At 39.3% G+C, this 16,936-nt stretch overlaps 1 long non-coding RNA gene across 1 annotated transcript in view; it reads left to right on the top strand.

The window, feature by feature from the left end:
• LOC142046931 (uncharacterized) overlaps window positions 1–15,875 on the top strand; it is a 22,461-nt gene extending 6,586 nt beyond the window's left edge. The window contains exons 2-4 of the long non-coding RNA XR_012656031.1: window positions 11,254–11,328; window positions 14,143–14,266; window positions 15,181–15,875. This is a non-coding gene — a long non-coding RNA (uncharacterized LOC142046931). The remainder of the gene's footprint in view (window positions 1–11,253; window positions 11,329–14,142; window positions 14,267–15,180) is intronic.
• Window positions 15,876–16,936: the final 1,061 nt, after the last annotated feature.

Here is a 16,936-nt window from a genome sequence, read left to right on the forward strand (position 1 = left end):
CAAGTTACAGCAAACAGAGGTAAAAATACTTCCAGCAAAATACACATTCACAAGTTAAGAAAACAAACATAAGACTAATCCGCCTTTTCTAGCTAGTACTTACTATTTTGAAAGATGAGAGACTGATTCAGAAAGATTGGAGAAACCTGGGGTGCACGTCTTGTCCCTCTTAGCCCCAAGCGCAAACAACAAACAAAACAAACAACACAAACAAAGACTTCCCTCCACCAAGATTTGAAAGTATCTTGTCCCCCCATTGGTCCTCTGGTCAGGTGTCAGCCAGGTTCACTGAGCTTATTAATCCTTTACAGGTAAAAGAGACATTAACCCTTAACCATCTGTTTATGACAGGCATAGTCTGGTTCCTGCTCTAATCCTGGGGCACCACAACAATACCCAACCCTGTACTTGGGCACAGCCACAATTTAGCCTTGTGCTGATTTCTTCCTTGAGCTAGTTGTGCTTGATGCGATGTCTCCAGTTTAGAGAAATTACAGTTCATTGGAGGCCATCAGTTAAATTTAGCGGGTTCCAACCCAGAATGTTTCCATTCATGGATTTATTGGGTAGGTAGCTAGAAAAAATTACATTGACTTTAGCATTACATGCTGCTAAGAGATTATTGGCTCCAGGGAGATTGTCGGTATCATGAGGGTGTGTCTCATCCATGGGTGATATTGGAATGTTTGTGGCAAAACATCAGGAAAGGGAAAATGACCTCAGCTAACAAAGTACTTCCATAGCTTTTAAGCAGACACCAGCAATACTATTTTCCTATGATGCTATAATAATAAAACTGCCTACTAATTTTGCAGTATTTTAACATCTGATGAAATTACTTCATTTCATTTGTATCATAGATTGAAAATTGTAAACAGTGTTACTAGGAGTGAGGGAATCTGTATATTAATAATAAAAGAATCAATGATAAAGATAAAATCCTTCTGCTGGTATAGCCTGTGCTCTTGGATTAAAATAATAATATAATGTAATAATAAAAAAACTAATGTCTAGCATTTGAAATCTGGAGGTCACCAAAGATAAATGAGTGTACCACAGGTGTAAAAAAAATTGATGGCCTTATCTGTTCCAAGGATGGACTGCTATTAGAGTCAACAAATGCTCTTTAAAATAGGTTTGTATCAGTTCTGTCTCATCAGAGTGCCAAAAAATGCAACTCCATCTACTGAGAAATGGAGACAATATGCAATACCTTCCCCCAGAAGTTAATCTGTCAAATTTCTTTGCGTTTATAAATGTGCTATGCCAGCTGGATGAAAACCTCTCCAACATATGCTATGGGTTAGTCACATGTATAGAACATGTGACTCACACCACACAGTAAGTCATATTATTTTAAAATAGAACATTTTCCTGTATTCATACATTTTTGTTTTTAATATTAATTATTTTCCACCCACCTAAATGTGAAGTGTTTTCATCTCCCAATTACACTAGTTACTATCACTTTGATTGAAATTAGTGGTTGTTCACATTAGGCACGAGCCAGATCATGCTCATGTCCAGTTATCCATGGACAGAGGGGACCCGCTTCATGAAGATCTCCCTGTCCCATGTAGAAGACGGGTCAACTTGCTTTGAAGCATCATCCCCTCTTCGCAGACCCCAAAAGAGGGCATCCAATGGGGTTGGTATCTACGCAAGGGGAAGGGCAGGGAGTGCACAGCCCTGAGTTGGGTGGTGCTTAGGAATAATTATGGTCCTCTCCTATGCCTTGTGGAAATTTCCTAGAAAAGTTTATGCAGCCTCAGGCTATAATAATCATCGTTTGGAACCATAAATAAAGACTAAATACTAACGCCTTTTTATTTGTTATTAACCATCAGTTTATTTTTGTACTATTAAAAAGTTGATAAAAAAACACACACAATCTTTTAAGAAATGGTACCTGTTCCATCCCACAGAAGAGGAAGGATGAATCAGCATAAATAATGAGGCTATTAGACTGTAACAGTGAGCAATGTGCTGGGTCACAGGCATTTGACAATCAGCTCAATCAACATACACTGATTCCAATTAATCACAGTCTACCAGGACAAGGCGCCCAGTGTTTAAATAACAGTGGGGCAATACATTGTTGATGGTGTAAATTATGCAGTCCAGTCCCAGGAAGGCTCCTTAACTGCAGGAAAGACAGTCTATCAAAATGCCATTATGCTGTGTGTATAACTGTGCTATTCTGCTAATGTTTGTGCAGGTCATTGCAGATTCAGTTTCATGATGAATTTAATGATAAAATCCTGAAGAATTACTGTTGATTGCTCTTCACATATTCATCTCAGCCATTCCCCTCACAAGCTGCCATAGACAGATACACACCAATTGTGTTGTTAATCACTGTCCCAGCCTCCATGGCAACAAATGTGAGACATCACTTGAAATATGTAGGTGAAGAGAAAAAAAAGGGAGAAATAACACTGGGACAGATCCTGGCATTGCACTCATGCAGGAGATAAAGGAGCTGTTTATTCCCCTGAGCAGGCTACCTGCATTGTACTAGGTAACAGCACAGAAACAGAGAGAAAGACCATCCACCACTTCCAGCTGTTAGTCCCATGCCATGCAGGTTGGTGAGCAGGGATGAGGAGTGGATGGAGCCTTGACTCTGCCCTCACTTAGCTGCACTGAGCCATTGCAGAAGGGCTGGAGCCTCTTACCTCCACCTTGGAAGAAAGAGAAAAAATGGCCGGGATATGATGTTAGTGTCAGTTCTCTCCCAGTTCCACAGCTGGGGCAGTGCAAAGATGTGCTGCCCCTGGCTTGGTGTCCAGTCAATGTTATTATATTATAAAGTGTATTTACAATCTCATGTTACCTTAGCTTCATCAGGCCAAATATCCCTCTCAGTTAAACTAATGCAACTTCATTTAAGACTAGATGGGCCAAATCCTGCTTTGATTTACCCCCTGTGCAAACCCATTGTCTCCCATTGATCTGTACAAATCTGATGACTCCAGAGGTGTTGCGCAGGATGTGAGACTGCACTTGATTTGGTCCACTCCATTTAAAAGCTAGTAAAAGCCTGCTATTCAGAGTCATTAAACACGTTTTCAAACCTTTGCCTCTAAAGAAACATTGGATTATTTTATATGCTCAATTTTCTGCTCCCCACGTTAGCCTTCGGATGCATCTTTGCAGAAGCAGAACTATTTGCTGCATTCTCATGGCATGGGGCCTGATCCAAAGCCCACTAAAGTCAATTGGAGTTTTACCATTGACTACTATGAAGTCTTACCTATTGCAAGAGAGGAGAATGTGATCCACTGTATTTTTAAATGACAGAATAGGTGTTTACTGTTTGAGCTTTATTTAGTCAAGTACAATTACAAATTTTTCCCCTTTGGGGACTTCTCACACATTTGAATAAAAGGTCTCACTTCCTTTGTGCACGGTAAAAAGGGCATTTTCTAATGAGGAAAATAGAACAATCCAGTCTGAGTTTAAAATTAAAAAAAAAATGCAATGTTCCATCAAGATAGTTTGATCTCAACAAGAGTCATCTGTATGAAAAAGGTCACTTGAAATATGTGATCATTTCATAGAGGTACTCTCAAGAGATTTATCATTTACAGCACTCAGATGCCATTATTTCATGGCCTTTTTTGTATTCCCCACTTGACCACCACAGATACTAAAAATATGTTCTCAAGTAAGCTGGAAAAAAATGCAAATCCCACACATCTGAAGCATTCTGGCATGTATTTCCATTCAGAGAAGCATAGAATTAGAGATTTCTTTCCCACTCTGCATTTCACTGCCAGAGAAAGAATTTCAGAATGTTGCAATACATTTTGGAGTAATTATTAAGTAATGTGGCTGTACCTCACATTCTTACATCAGATGCAATCAAAAACAGTAGCACCAGTGTTTGAAAACAAGATTATAGCTGTGTCTGCTTGAAATGTTGAGAGCCAACCAGAAGGTGAACATGAACATAGCATTCAAATTAGTCCTTGAGCCTGCAAATTACCCATCCTTCCTTCACTTTAGTACTGGACTGCAAAAATGATGGTCATATAGCCAATAATTCTGTCCTAAGGCAAATCCATACATTTACCTAATTCTGTAAACCAAAATTCAACCCCATGGCTATAACAGGAACCACCCCTCAGAAATTGTCTTTAATTGTATATTCATTTTGGAATATATGTTTTAACAATGATGAATAAATCCTATTTACATGACACAAAAAATATTTAATTGAGAGCCACATGGAAATTCTCACCTAAAAGATCTAGAGATTTTGTAAAACATTTGAGCTGTTTTTTTTTTTTAGTGATGTATTTTTGAAGAAAAGTCCATATCTGGGTGTAAGAGGGTAGAATATTGCCTAAAATGTCGTCATAGTGGACTTATCAAAAGTGAACTGAAGTCAATAAAGTCTATTTACTTTAATGGGCTTTGAATAAGACACAGAGAAACTGATTCAAAGTCCAGTAAAGTCTGTGTCAGCCTTACGCTTGACTCCAGTAGTATTTAATCTGCCTCCGGGTGAACAGTAACTGGAAGATTAATGAATATCTGAACATAGTTATGCTTTGTTTCTGTGACATCATACTAATAAACTGAGATTATCATTACTGAAGCACGAGTGGGAATCTAGATTTTAAAATCATGGCTTCTTTGATGATGTCAGGATGATCATGCTGAAAATATTTTGCTGTAATAGACATCAGGTTTAAAACAAACAAAAGGAAGTATTTCTTCACACAACGCACAGTCAAGCTGTGGAACTCTTTGCCAGAGGATGTCGGGAAGTATAATAGAGTAGGTCTATCAATGGCTATTAGACTAGCTCATGTTTGCCAGAAGCTGGGAATGTGTATCAGAAGAAGGATCACTTGATTACCTGATCTGTTCATTCCCTCTGAAGCACCTGGCATTGGCCACTGCCAAAAGACAGGATACTGGGCTGGATGGACCTTTGGTCTGACCCAATACAGCTGTTCTTATGTTCTTAATGTATTTTTTAATGGATTTTTGCTCATTTAGTAAATTGGTTAGAATGAAGCTAACCAACCTGTAGTCATTCTTACGCCTTTAAAAAAAAACAAACTTGATTTTTTGAAGAATCTGCAGCATATCAGATTGAAGTGGGAGTATCCACTTGAAGTCTCTAACAAATTCTGTGATACTAAGAGTCTTTGATTTCTGCATTTAATTATGTCTCAATTGGATTAGAATAATCCTATTTTTCCTTGTTGCTTGTAATCAGTTTTTTGTACTTGTCTTGCACTTAATTAAAATGCTGCCACTGCTGCTAGACTGGTGGTAAAATTAAGGATGACACACAAGAGAGTTTTGCATCTGGAAGAATCTTATTTTTAACCTTAAAACTCTGCACCTTGGGCACTATTTTTGGGTGAACTTTTATTCTAATATTGTGAAATCTAACTAAAAAAATTCCATCCATGTTGCTCAAAGGTGAGACAAGGTTCCAAGGAGAGCTGTCCTAGAAAATGCCCACCTTCTAAAGGCATTTGAAACCTACAGTACTGTATATCATTTTGACCAGGGTTTGCTCTTTAGAACTGCAATTACCGATGTGCCTGAGGACTCAGAAAATATTTGGAAAGTGACACAAAGAGATAAGATCCACAGGCTGGCAGATTGCTAGAGCATAGCATACCCTCTATCATTCAATTATACCTGCTGGGGAAACAGCAGCATTATTACAGTTTTCATTGTGATCACACTAAGTGAGGCCTGTCACTTCATATGACCGTTATAACTAGGACAGTGATTTATTTCTTTCCAGAGATTTTCAGCAGGAAATTAGGAGCACTGGGGTGTTAGATGGCTCAGTAAATTGGTAATGGGATCCTGAGCCTTTCACCTCAAGGTCAGCAGTTTGAATACAACTCAGATAGCTGACTTGTTAACATCTTGTAACCCTTCTGCCAGGTGTTGGCAGCAAAAAAGGGTGCATTTGATTTTCAGGGATTTCCTTGAAAAAAAATTACTACTACCAGCTTGACCCCCCCCATCCGGAAACCTGGGACTACCCTGAGTGTCCCTGATAGGCAATTCTTCCTCACTTGCAAGCACTGAATCGAGGATTACAACGAAAGGAACTTTATTTGGGAGGTGGGGGGAGGGGAAAGAAGGCAACAGAATGAATTTGGAAAAAACAGCAATTAACAAATTAGATCATGCAAGAATCCAGCTCCCCTAGGTTTTAACAGTAATTCCAACCTCCATCTTTGGCTGGTGTGAGTGGCTGATGTGTCCTTGATGCTTCACCACTTCCCACTCCAAGTCAGCTGTCCTGGGCTAGAGAAGTCTAAGAAATCTAGTAGGTCAGTGCTGCCTGGGCTGTTCTACGGACTAACCCAGCTGGAGTGATTTCAGCTTTAATTGCTGGGTAGGGAGGACTGTACCAGAATCCCTGGGTAGGCTGCTGCTTCCTCTGTGGTTTCCACCTAAGCTGTCTAGCTCTGCTGCTGGTCTGTGCCATCTGTCCTCTCAAAGGCGCTGCTGTCACTCTATGCCATCCATTATTCTGTAGCAGCTGTTCCTGCTGCTTTGCACTGTCTATTGCCATCAAGCTGCCACTGCTCTGCACTGCCCACTGCTCAGCAGTCTCAGCTCGGTTCTGGGGCAGGATCAGTGGTATCTCCTACCCTTATCAGAGTCCTAATCACCAGGCATGCACTCCTAGCAGCAGGCAGGAATGCTTCTTCTTGCTCTCTCTCGTTACCTCCATCCAGGATCCTGGACCCAGCTGTGCCTGAGCAGTCTCATCAGGATAACCGGGCACATTCAATATAGTGTCTTATCCTTGTATTTCCCAACAAGGTCAATTGCATGTTATGGCCTCCAAATTAAAAACTTAACCAAAATTCCTCAAACCATCACTAAACTGAAGGGTAAATGTGACCTTGCCTATTCAGTCAACTGTCCTTGCTCTCCAGCCAATGTCAATGGAGCCCCGGTTCTGCTGCCGTTCTTAAGCAACTCTGGGTTTTGTGTCTCCGATTACACCAATAGGTGACAGAAGTGAACTCCCTGCTTTTTTAAGGGTATGTCTTCACCGCAATTAGAAACCTGTGGCTGGTCCATGTCAACAGGCTAAGGGGCTGTTTAATTGCAGTGTAGACATTAAGCCTCAGGCTGGAGCCCAGTCTCTAACACTTGCCAGAGCTAGGGCTTCAATATGAGTTCAAACATCAGCTGGCATGACCAGTTGCAGGTGTCTAATTTCAGTGTAGACATACACCACCATTTCAGGCCGCAGGACTTACAATCTGATGACTGTCTCTGTGGCCTTTGTCAAGCATGTTGGTGTTCTCAGTCCAGTTTTTAATATATTAATATCTCCTCACTCATAAAATCCACAACTACAATAGGCACTAATTGGTACTGTTATTCACAGTCCCAGCAGAAGGACCAGGCACTCAGTGGCTACGGAAACTAAATTACCTTCTTGCCATTACAGAAGGTCCCTCCAAGTCAAATTTGAGATACATTGGCAAGATAATATATTCTGACACTACCACTAAGGGAACTGTCCCACCGATAAATAGAGGACTTTAGTTCATTGGTCTTTCAATCTGACATCTTTCAGAAGCAAAACCTTCACTTACACATTTTAAAAGAAAAGAGCAACAAAGATTTAAAAAGTAGATGGTCAATCAATGAGATCAGCTGATTTTTGGGGAGGAAGTGGTGTAGTTAAGGGATATACAATGCTCTTCAGTTTGGTTTTCCTAAGTTGAGGGAAGTCAACAAAGTCGAGCACTAACATGTTTTCTAGATGGCACTGTGTCTTTTATTTTTTTAACCAAAGTGAAGTCACAGAATCTCTTATTTGATGATCTGATGACCAAGTAAGTGCCCTTCTTTTCTTATGAATGAAAATCTATTTAATATGAATTAGTATAATAGAATCATTTGTTATTGTTGACAATGATGCAAATATAATTAAAACAACTCAACACTTTTGTATTTAACACACATGACTGGAAGTGAGGAATCGGAGTTCTAGTCCCAGCTCTGCCACAAACATGACTTAGTCAAATGACAGATCAATATTTCAGATTTGTCCAGCTAAGTTTAAACTAGGACTGAGAAGCATTTAAAAAAAATAATCATGGTTAATCACACTGTTAAACAATAATAGAATACCATTTTTAAAATATTTGGGATGTTTTCTACATTTTCAAACTATTGATTTCAATTACAACACTGAATATAAAGTGTACAGTGCTAGTTTATATTTATTTTATTATAAATATTTGCACTGTAAAAAACTAAAGAAATAATATTTTTCATTTCTCCCACTGTAAGTACTGTAGTGCAATCTCTTTATCATGAAAGTTGAATTTATAAATGTAGAATTATGTACAAAAATAACTGCATTCAAAAATAAAACACTATAAAACTTTAGAGCCTACAAGTCCACTCAGTCCTACATCTTGTTCAGACAATTGCTCAGACAACTAAGTTTGTTTACATTTGCAGGAGATAATGCTGCCCACTTCTTGTTTAGAATGTCACCTGAAAGTGAGAACAGGCATTCACATGCCACTGTTGTAGTCAGAGTCACATGCCAAGTGCCCTAACGGTTCATATGTCCCTTCATGCTTCAATCACCATTCTAGAGGACATGGGTCCATGCTGATGACAGGTTCTGCTCGATAACAGTCCAAAGCAGTGCAGACTGCTTTCATCATCTGAGTCAGATGTCACCAGCAGAAGGTTCATTTTCATTTTTGGTAGTTCAGGTTCTGTAGTTTCCACATTGGAGTGTTGCTCTTTTAAGACTTCTGAAAGCATGCTCCACACCTAGTCCCTCTCATATTTTAGAAGGCACTTCAGATTCTTAAACCTTGAGTTGAGTGCCATAGCTGTCTTTAGAGAACTCACATTGGTATTGTCTTTGTGTTTTGTCAAATTTGCAGTGAAAGTGTTTTTAAAACAAACATCATGTGCTAGGTCCTCATGCCAGACTGCTATAACATGAACTATATGGCAGAATCTGGTAAAACAGAGCGGGAAACATACAATTCTCCCCCAGATAGTTCAGTCATAAATTTAATGAACATATTACTTTTTAACGAGCATCATCAGCATGGAAGCATGTCCTCCAGAATGGTGGCCGAAGCATGAAGGTGTATACAAATGCTTAGCATATCTGGCACAAAAATTCCTTGCAATGCCAGATACAGAAGTGCGAACGTCTGTTCTCACTTTCAGGTGACATTGTAAATAATAAGCAGCCAGCATTATGTACTGTAAATGTAAATAGACTTGTCTGTCTTCACAGTTGGCTAAACAAGAAGTAGGACTGAGTGGACTTGTAGGCTGTTAAGTTTTACATTGTTTTATTTTTGAGTGCAGTTATGTAACAAACAAAAAATCTACATTTGTAAGGAGACCGCACTACTGTACCTGTATGAGGTGAACTCAAATGCACTATTTATTTTGTTTAACATTTTTAGAGTGCAAATATCAGTAATAAAAATAATAATATAAAGTGAGCACTGTACACTTTGTATTCTGTGTTGTAATTGAAATCAATATATTTGAAAACGTGGAAAAACAGCCAAAAATATTTAATAAATTTTACTTGCAATTCTATTGCTTAACAGTGTGATTAAAACTGCAATTAATCACAATTAATTTTTTTTAATATCAATTATTTTTGAGTTAATCATGTGAGTTAACGGCAATTAATTGACAGCCCTAGTTTAAACACTTAGATCCACTTAGATCCTTCCAAAGAGCATCCTGGTTAGCAGAAGTTTTGAACACCTACAGCTGCCAGTAGCACATTTGAAAAAACTGAAGCCATTCGTTTTTATGTGCCCAATTTTTGGTACCTGTGACTGAAAATATTGTCCTTAATGTTTCTATGCCTCAGTTTCCCCATGTATAAAATATGCAACATAGATCTACACAAATGTGAATCTACCTGATATCTGCAGTTATACAATGGGAAGCCTTTTGGGGTACGTCTGCACAGCATTTTGGAGCAAGCAGGGTGAGCCTCCCAGTCTGGGTCAACAGACTTGGCCAACAGGGTTTATGTTAACACTCTCAAAAAAGCTATATAATATGTGCTTTGAAGTTTTGGCTCAGGATCTGAAGCCTAGGGAGGTGGGGAAATGGAATTAGTCACATTTGACAGATCTTTCTCCCCATCCCTTTGAATGGCATATGCCCTGGGAGGTAGAAGAAAGAAATGTTCTCTGAATTCCTCTCATTGTTGCTGGCCCTTGCGTGGGGCTTAGTCTGAAGTGGTGTGGTGCAGAAAAACTCCTTGCATAAGTGCAAGAACCAGGGACAATCTGTCACCATATAAAAAGCATATTATTATTGTAAGGAGCTTTCTCCAATGGAAGAAGATTACACAAGCATTTTACAGTTCTAATGACACAGCTACCTCTATGAATAATTAAATCACCTTCTTCAGAAACCGTATGCCAAATGCATAGCTTATGTAAATCTATTGAGGTCAAAAGGAGTTACATCATGGAAAAACATCTGGCTCCTGGTGCGTAAAAGCAAATCCCATCCTTTCTAGCCTATTTGAAAGTTTCTATCTTACACGTGGACAATGTGGATTACAATACAATTGACTACACTCTAGTTGTTGAGGTACAACATTTCACTATGAAATAGCATTAAGTGTAGATGACCTTGGTAAAACCATCTCATTTGTATCCATTCTAAATTCATCGTTTGCTGTGTTTTTTTTCCCTTGCTGAGATTCTCAAGTACTATCTAGAATCTGAAGATTTAAGCTGAAATTTTGGTTATAATAAATGAACAAGTAAAGATTTTGCTCCCTGACTCCAAAATTCACTGATTTTTGTCTTTGGCATTGTCATCTATTTCAGCTAGTCTAGGAAAACAATGGGTGGTAATTAGTATAAAATCACTGACAAAATTATACAATGCAAGTGTGTTTTTTTGAAATATTTTTTCCTATCATTTAGTTGAACTAAAGTTGCTTTATACTTAGTTCTTCAATTAGCATGTCAAGTAAAATAATTTATAAGTCAATCATCCAATTAACATGTATTTTCCTATTGGTCTGATGACAGAAAACGCTGCAAGTAAATTATGTAAGTGGAGAAAATGAATTATTTTTTACATTCTGTATATTCTCAAAGTTTTATCTGTACCTTTCAAAACCATGTATTATTAGGGGCTTTATCGTTAGTTGCTAAATTATCAGCTGCTAATTATTAGCTGTGGTAGTTAGTTTTTAATTCTTTTTAACAGAGTACATGTTTTGAGGTCCAGAGCCTGCAACGCAGACAAAGCTGATGGGAGACTTTATCACTGAGTCATCTTTATGTGAGTAGCCTGTGATTTTCTGTTTCGTTTTTAAGAGCAGAATTCAGTTGTTTGTATCCTGGCTCACTCAGATCAGCCAAAGAAAATAGGCCAAAGAAATATTCAGAGTTACTAAAGTAGTGATTTAGACTCGTTAAATCTATTCAAGTGTGGTTGAATGATTTAACATTATAGCTTTCTTTTCTGATCCTCATTTCCTCCATCCCCCAAACCAATAGTTCAGGTTCCTATAAACATTTTCCTCCACCCCAGCTGTATCTGCAGCTCTGCGCTGTCAATACCAGCCAAGAAGACTTACAGTTGTTTCCTCCAAAGTGTGTCTGCGTCTTAAAGTGGCCTGAGAATTATGCAGTCTATAATATCAGTTCTGGATGTTGAAAAGAAAGTTGTATAGCCATAATGATGCCAGCTATCCTGAAAATGATTAGAATATGAAACATTTCTGCAATAAGCTATAGGTTACCATCCACTCTGCTTGTTTTAGAAGCTGACAAGATACTAGAGCATCACAGTGATGGTGGAACTCATCTAGGCAGTTCTAAAGATTAGGGATGGATTCGTAAAAGTAAGAGCAAAGCATGCTGGAGAAAACAGTTGTTTCAGTTGAATGATAAGCCCACAGTAAATGCAGGCTGTCAGAAAGCTAAAAAATTCTAAGGCCATTATTTCTATTGTCCCTCTTGAGCCATTACACACTGTGGTCAATTATCTCCCAACAGCAACCCCTGTAATGAAATCCTCTAGTGAAATCTTACCTGCCCGGTTTCTTTTTCAGCAGGCAGTCTAGCTCATTTTAGAAACCCTGGACCCCCAGTATGCTCAGTACTAAAACACCATTAAAAACATTTAGTAATATAAAATATTAAAAGCAGCAATCGCTCTCCTGTCTCATTGTTATTACAATAATACCTTTCATAACAGGAGATTATCTATCATGACTGCCATTAAACTTCCTTTATTGAGAGCTCATAATTCATGCTGTCATCAATTTTCTCCCAGTATTGCTTGTAATAATACTAGTTTGAACCCTGCATCAGCTATCTCATAGCACTTTACCAACAGTTATTAATTAAGCCTCACAGAATCCCAGTTTGCTGCCCTCCTTCTGTGAGATGATTGGCCTAGATGTGTTATATGTGCCCACACCTTCTACTTGAAGCACAGCTGTGTCATGGTCTATCAATATGCATTAGAACTGGCAATTGTGAGGACTAACTGTTGGTTAAGAATCTCTCGAGGTATATTGCTGAACCTTGGATTTTTCATTTGTGTTGATACCATATGAAAACCCTCCTGTCATTGGGCCCATCCCATTTCATTATGTCTTTTAGCTGGAAAAATACAAAAGGGTTTGGAATGACTAAGAGGAGATTCTTGCAAGTAATGTGGCATATTATTAGCCCGGTCATAAATATGTTCTTATTAATAACAATATGCCAAAGAAAACATCTATTGCAACTGTGATGAACTAGGAATGTTCTTAATGTTTTCTCTGAATACTGTGTTGGTGCTCTCAGTGTCCCCATGGCAGTTCTTAAGTATCTGGTAGAGCAAAGGGCCAGTGCACCTAAATGCCTGACCCTCTGTCTCCTAGCAACTGATGGCCTGGGCCCCTCCTCTGCAAAGGTGCCAACTGAAGGTGTTGGAGACAAAGAGATCAGGTGACCTCCTGGCCCGGGAAAGGGGCTGAGCAGAGAGGAGGGGCTGGAGGGGGTGGTTAGTCTGGAGCTGGCTGGGGACGAGGAGTGAAGTGCAGACCTGGGGGTCTGGCTCACTGCCCCCCAGAATGGACCCGGCCGAGGGGTCCGGTTCGCTGTATCTACAAGCTCTGTTTTAGACCCTGTTCCTGTCATCGAATAAACCTCTGTTTTGCTGGCTGAGAGTCACGTCTGACTGCAAAGTGGGGGTGCAGAACCCTGTGGCTTCCCCAGGACCCCGCCTGGGTGGGCTCGCTGTGGGAAGCCCACGGAGGGGCAGAGGATGCTGAATGCTCCAAGGAGAGACCCAGGAGGTGAAGACGTGTGAGCTTCTTGCCCTGAACAAGTCTGCTCCAAGGGAGAGGAGGCTCCCCAAAGTCCTGACAGGCTTTGTGGGGAGCAGTTCCAGAGCATCGCCCGGTGACTCCGTGACAGCAACATGATCCACATTGTTTGCTCCATCTGGTCTGAGCATCTGTGGGTAAAAGTGTGTAGGGGCAATTAGGCTATTGAAAAGAGTGGAAGGACTTTTGTCATCTAGAAACTCCTAACCGCAGTACCTTCCCTACTTCATTTTATTACATAGAAAAGACAGCGCTACCTACAATGCTAGTCTTTTATTGGTGAACCAATGTAGCAATAAAAGAATATTAAACTGCAAAGATGAATAAGCAACCAAAATAAGAAAAGGCACATGAGAGAGGCAGTCAAAATTAACTGGAAGTAACCATGTACAAATGAATAATTTTAAATCAGCTCTATACTTTCTAATTTATATTACTATAATAGAAAACCTATCATGGGTAGGAAGCCAGAAGATTGATGTGACACATGTCTGAATGCAGTTTTACTAGAAATAACAGAATTTTAGAAGAGAAATGTCTTCATTATGTCACAGTTAAATAAAGTTCAGAATTTGCCTTCTCAAAAGAAAATATGCTGCTTGTTCCTAATATTCCAACATTAAACAGGTACCTGATAAACACAAGTCTGCATAGGATGTTTCTAATTTAATACTCAGTATTTTGTCAATGTTTCATATTATGGGAGAAATAGAAATGGCCAATAAATAATGGCTGTTTGTTAAATTCTTTATTTCCTTTTACCTTGACCCTAGTTCTAGAGGGTAATATTTCTGAAGAAGGACTGCAATCAATTTCTCATTTGAAGAAGAACAATGAAATGGTTCGTATGAAGTTGTTCGGTGTAGGACTAGTGCATCATGGAAATTCAGCTTTGTGGTATGTCACTAAAATAAGGACCTTGTCTCGGTGGGCTTCAAATCTTTGATTAGCAGTACTGTGTTTGGAAAATTAGCAAAAAATTTTCTCAGACATTTCATTTACTGAACCCCATGCTTTAGAAAATGATTTTGATGGAAAAAATGCAATAATTTTTTTGATAAAAATGTTGATAAAAAACCTAAAAATGTGGACTATTTAGTGAAAAGTAGAAAATAGATTTCATTTTGAACCTTGTGAAATACAAAATTAAAATTTCAAAGTTATTTCTATTAAATAACTCTTCTGTTTTTTAACCTTTTAAACCATATCTGCACATGCATTTAGCAAAATTACAGTTATACATCTGATTAGCCAGCTGTGGCACACTTTCCCAAATCCTATCCCAAATCAACAACTGTAGGACTTGGAATGCACAAATGTGCATGTCTTGTGCATATGCATGTTTTGTACACTGAACTCTGGCCTCCAGTTCTAAGACAATTTGGCTGCTGTGTCAGTTTGCATGGTGGTTAAAGCTGATGGTCTGGCAGTCCCTTCTCACCAATTTATTCCCATCCATCTCACTTATTATCTGTATCATCTGGGGCAACTAACTTAGCCACGTTGCACCTCCATTTTCTCATCTGTAATAACAGAAATATATTTATTTATTTAGTTATTTATTTCCCTTGAAGGGATGTTGTGAGGTTTAAATAAGGCTCTTTTGAGCTTGTGGAAATGCAGCAACCCCACTGAATAAATCTGTAACTGATGAACAGATTATTTCTGTGTTTATGTATCTGATATTGTAAGGTAGTATTTGAATAGTTGTATTGAGAGCTTCTGCAACTTTGTAAATCATGAGACAGGAGAGACATTAACTAATGAGAAGTGCTGATCTCCAACAAAAGGTGTTTTGTCCTGCCCAACAGGAAAGATCCATCAATGCCAGATGGACTTTTGTGGGATGTTAAAGAGGACAAAACGTGTTGGTTGTTCTGCCCTCCCCCTTCCCGTGAAGATGAGTCATGCAAGTGGATTCCTTCTATCAACTGAGTTTTTGCAGATCAGACCACAAGGGAGGAAGGGAATTAAAAACCCCTAACAAGACGACACTGTATATCTATGTTGCTTGGAGTCAGGAGGCAAGGCTTACTAGCCATAAGCAAGAGATGCTTTGCTTGGGTTAGCTCTAAAGGTCACATAGAGCTTGCTTATTAAAGAAGCTTCTATTTCTGAAACTTTAGTTTGTAACTCATTTGTGCATATATGTTTACCAACTTTAACTTTGTAAATAACTCTCTAATTTCCTTTTCTGATTTAATAAATCTTTATATAGTTTATCACAGGCTTGGTTACAAGCTTTGTTGTTGGTGTAAAATTTAACGTGCAATTGACCTGGGGTAAGTGACTGGTTCTTTGGAACTGGGAGTAAACTGAATATTGCTGTAATTCTTGGTGTAAGGGACTATCACAAAGGTATGCTCATTTAGGTGGCAAGATAGATCGGACTTCATGTTTAGGCTGTTATAGTACTTGAGGAGTTTACACTTGATAATTGGTTGCTGAAATCTAAGTATAGAACTCACAACCAATTTGGGGTCAGTGGTCTACATCCTAGCAGTCCGCTCTGGAGTTTCTACTCATCCTATTCTTTCACTGCAGGCAGCTTTTCAGACACCACTGAGCTATACTCATTCTCTCTCTCTCTCTTTGACCTAATGACTATTTGAGTTTTTATTCACAATGGAGCAGTCCTTTGGGGATGGGTGTGGACAAAGAGAGAGAGAGAGATACTATGACTCTGTAGTCCAGCGATGGGACAGCCACCTGGGTCAGAGATCCCAGATCCAGTCCCCTGCTCCAGTCACTCCATTATTTATCCACAGTAGAACAGCTTCATCAAGAGAGATTGAGAAAGCCTCACATCAGCCTATCCCACAGCTCAGCGACTAGGACACTTTCCTTTTGCCCCTTCTTCTAGGGGAGAGGAGAACTGAACCTGGGTCTCCCACATTCCAGTTATAAGGTGAGCATCATCATCATCACCACCTGCATCTCTTCCTCCTCCTGCTACTGTTTTAGGTGTCTGCCTCACTCCACATAACTCATTCCCTCAAAGAGCAGCTTAATCAGCTAAGCTGTCTGACTCCCAGTGGTGGGTTCCCTCTTGTGGATCACAAACAAAAATAGGTGCCTAACTCGGTGAGATGGGTGAGGTTTCACACATCTCTCTCCTGTAAGCATCTCCCATTGGCTAGCTTAGGCAGCTTTGCCCCTAGCCTGATAGCATTTGTACCTTGCATTCTAAGGTGACTTGCTCTCCCTATTCAGGAGCCTAGGTGTCTAACTCGGGGTTTGCCTGGCACAGAGTTGTTCTTGTGGTTTTCTAGGCCCCTTCATTTTAGGCACAGTGAAAATCAACATTGCAATGCTTAAATCCTTTAATGGATTCCACCCCAGGAGCTCACTCATTTTTGCTCATCTTAGCTGCTTCAGACTATATCTCTAAGATCTGGCACTGTTTTCATCTCGAGTTATAGGATCATTTCTTTTAAGTAGATGTAAGGGAATTCAGTCTCTGGGCTAAATATCTATCCTCTTTGAAGAAGCTGACAAACTCTAGTTTATTATTTGTAATAGTTATTTGAAAGAGTTGAAGCTCATTTAAAGAGTAAAAACCTACTT

Source organism: Chelonoidis abingdonii, chromosome 5 (genome assembly GCF_003597395.2).
Source record: "Chelonoidis abingdonii isolate Lonesome George chromosome 5, CheloAbing_2.0, whole genome shotgun sequence".
Taxonomy (NCBI): Eukaryota; Metazoa; Chordata; order Testudines; family Testudinidae; genus Chelonoidis; species Chelonoidis abingdonii.